The sequence below is a fragment of the Suricata suricatta genome, chromosome X, assembly GCF_006229205.1.
Source record: "Suricata suricatta isolate VVHF042 chromosome X, meerkat_22Aug2017_6uvM2_HiC, whole genome shotgun sequence".
NCBI lineage: Eukaryota > Metazoa > Chordata > Mammalia > Carnivora > Herpestidae > Suricata > Suricata suricatta.
This window is the reverse complement of record NC_043717.1, coordinates 14364886-14368721: the sequence shown is the minus strand read 5'-3', so window position 1 is coordinate 14368721 and position 3836 is coordinate 14364886. Positions and strand designations below refer to the sequence as shown.

Sequence of the window (3836 nt, the reverse complement as noted above, 5' to 3'; positions counted from 1 at the left end):
TAGTAATCTGAGAATGGAATCTACTTAGAGGGAAAAGAGAAGACGGATGGAAAGAGTAAGACCCGATTTCTGATGACATTGTTTGAGCCCCTAAGTCAAGCCTTGCCTGAAGTCTGTCTCTGGACTTTTTGGTTATTTGACTGATAGATTCCTTTCCTTCTTACCTTTAGTTCAGTTGGGTTCATTATTTACAACCAAAAAAGTCCTGATCAATAGAGAAAAAAGATGCATATTATTTTATTTTTTTGTTTAATTGCTCTCTGCATTTATTAGCTAATATTATTAATGCAGCAAACAGGGAACAAAAGCTCACAAACACTCTATGTAGTTTCACGGGACACAGTGCAGGGAAAAGAGTGACTTGAGAAGGATTGACAGTATCCTAGGGTTCTGGGGGATACACTCCTGGGGGAGGGGGACCTCTAATTGGGGGAGGGGGCCTCATTCCTGGAGAGGGAATGCCTATTGGCGTCCCTCCAGCAGGGGGTTGGTGGGCCCATGGGTGGTCTCACAGCAGGTGGAGGAGCCATAATGCCCGGAGGTGGTGTTGCTCTGCCCACAGGAGTGGGTGGGGTCCCTCGTCCTGGGGGCACCGAGTTGGGGCTCCAGCAATGCTGGGGATGCAGCACCTGCAGCAGCTGCTATAGAACCTCTTCCCCGGAGAGCCATTTCCTGTTGGGATGGTCCCCCAACCCCTGGCACAGGGCCTGCCGACCCAGCAGGAGCCTAGGGGATTGGGACACCAGCCCAGCCGGTACTCCTCTGCCCGCTGCCCTGCCAGTCCCAGAGCCTCCTGCAGCTCCAGCAAATGGGACCCGAGCAGTCTTGGGGTATGGTCCTTCCACAGGCATGTAAACCAAGTTCTCCCTACGTAGCAACACCAGACCCCAAACCCGCTTTTCTTCACACTCTGGCTGCTTTGCATTCTTTGGCCTGATCTTCCTGAATTCATCACAATCACTGAGGATCAAGTTCCGATGCTTGTCAAAAGCTTTAAAGGTGCCAGTGAAGATTCAGTCATCTTGGAGGATACATCTCATTCTATGGTCGATGTGCTGCCGCATCTTGCTGCTCTTTCCCACACTCATGGTTCCCGTTCCACCAAATCCAGTGCCCGCAGTAAGGTTTCAGGATCCTTAAGACCTAAGGGAAGGCTACAGATAAAGGCACGACACAGGTTCTCCTACAAACAATGCAGGCTCGTGGTAGAAGCTTCAAACAGTAGGCGGAGCCTGGCTTTCCCCTCGGAAATCAGCTAACCTGGTTGTTCCAGACCTGCTTTAACCACTGCTTGCTGTCTCAGCTAAGAACCCCTGTCGCCATTCCGCCTAGCAATCCACCACAGGCACTTGCAGTGCTGCTGAGATGGCCTTCGACGTTTGACTTGGACTTGCACGTTGGGTCCCTGCGGTGGGCAGTCTGTCTCAGGTGTGAGTGGTCCGTGGCCCGCTCCACCGCGCTGCTGGCTGCCTCTCAAACAGACCGTCAGGCATCTCTGGCCAAGATCTATATTATTTTAAATGCAATGATTAAATCTAAGCTAAAAAGTAGAAGAGATCTCCAGGGACGCTGTTTCAGTGATTAGATAATTATGCCATCTAATAAGCCTAATTAATTCCCCTGAAATCAGTCCCTTGGGGGAACTTTATTTGCTTAAATATCTTAGAGATCTCTCCTTGCAATCTTATTTATGATTTTAATTTGTGCTCCGGAGAAATAGGTTTCTCAGAAAGGATACATTTTGACTCCCATGTTATCTAAAACACGTCACTGGGATTTTATTGCAGCACGCACACGATGTCTTTCTCAGCCTGACAAAAACTGGACGTGTTGATATCCTGATCATGGACAATCCGGGACTTCCTAAACAAAAACTGGAAGCACACTATTTTTTAGTCTTCAGCTTCGAGGCATTATTAAATTTAATTAACATTGGTCCATTAGGCACTGCATAGTTGCTTCTTTAAAATTATAAAACATTTGGAGTCCCAGCCAAAAAAGACTTTAACAACACATAATTATTATCTTGTTTTTCTTTAAACATCTTCAAGAACTTTGCAAATTTTCCTATTCATTATCATGCATCCTAGGAGCTTAGTCTATTTACTTTAGCAGATTTCCCGGAGTAGTAATAAAATGTTAAATGTTACATTATGACAAGGCTTCTCAACTCGCTGCCTAGCACAGTCACCTGGGGAGCTTTTCAAAAATATTAACGGCCTGGCCCCACCCTAGACTAATTGAATTAGAAGATTTTGGAGTAGGATTCTGGCACTGGTGTTTTTTAAAAGCTCTCCAGGTGATTTTAATGTCCAGCCAGAGCTGAGAACAACTATATTATTGGAAATATTGACTACAATCTATGATTTGTTTCAGTAAGGAATCATTTAATAAGCAATCCTTTAGAAACACCCTTAATTTCTCAAAACAGAATTTAAAAAATTATATACACACACACATATGAAAAACATATATATTATATGTGTTTGAGAACTCACTTAGGCTCTTGGATATATGGAGGTACCTCTCACCAAACCTGATCCTTCTAAGTTACCTTTCAAAGAAATATATAAGACACCGACTATTTTCCATGTGTTGGAACATTATTCTTCCCTTCTTTAAGGTGTATTATGTCCATTATTATCCTCGAATATTGTGTATTGGAAATTGCATGGTTCTGCAATTGATCCTTTGTTAACTTTCCTGAAGACAGAGCTTAAGTACTATTTCTCCAACTCCGGTTTGTGGCGCTTAGACTTAGAGGAAGACTCGCGACCATCGTCTAAGGGGATCCTATTTTCTTGGTTGGTTCTGAATAGTACATAAAACTGGAAATGACCCCAAAAATTTTCAGAGCACGAGAGAAAGGTAAAGGTGACAAGGTGAAGCCAATCACAGAATCTCTTTCCTTTAATATGAGCAAAAAGTGATTTTTAAAAATAGCAGAAATTTACCAATAGCCACCATAGAAGAAAAGTGCTATGACCTTGCCAAACTAAGAAATGGTGGCTGAAGGAAGAAATAGACAGTTTGGGCTCTTACTCTGGCTCAGCGGTGTGCTGGAGCAGGTTTCCACTGGCTCCAGAGAGCTAGCTGACATGCCAATTTTCAGGGAGTTTTCAAGCCAGGGATTAAATAGAACAGTTATTAAAAATTACACTTACATTTAAACAAATTCTATTTAAATTCTTTTTTATGTTTATTTATTTTTGAGAAAGAGAGAGAGAGACAGAGTGTGAATGGGGGAGAAAGAGACAGAGAGAGGGAGACACAGAATCCGAAGCAGGCTCCAGGTTCTGAGCTGTCAGCACGGGTCTCAAGAACCGTGAGATTATGACCTGAGCCAAAGTCGGCCACTCAACCGTCTGAGCCCCCCAGGTGCCCCAAACAAATTATATTTAAAACAAAGATTGCAAATACTCAAAAATCACCACTTTCTAATTATTTCACTTCATTTTACTATTATTTATGCTTTTGAGATTATCTACTGTATCCATAAGGTGGAAATACTATATAATAATGTGCTATGCTATATAACGATGCGTATTCTGATTCCACATTTAGTCCTGTCACATTGGGGGCTTGAAATTGGCTATGGTGGGAATATTTATGCTGTGAAAACTGGCATACACTACACATTAGGGATTTTTGTTTTGAGAGTCATTCTTATTTACCACCACACTACTGCTGTTAACCTCACTCCCATATTCCACTGACCATCACCAGAAGCAGTACCAGGGAGTAAGGGGAGGAAAAAAACCCAGTTGACAAAAACCCAAATTCTTTTTTTTTTTTTAGTCATTATTCTTTTTTTTTTCTCCACAATATTTTATTGT

General features: G+C 42.7%; 1 pseudogene; it reads right to left on the bottom strand.

The window, feature by feature from the left end:
• Positions 1 to 382: 382 nt before the first annotated feature.
• LOC115283865 overlaps positions 383 to 3836 on the bottom strand; it is a 78835-nt pseudogene continuing 75381 nt past the window's right edge.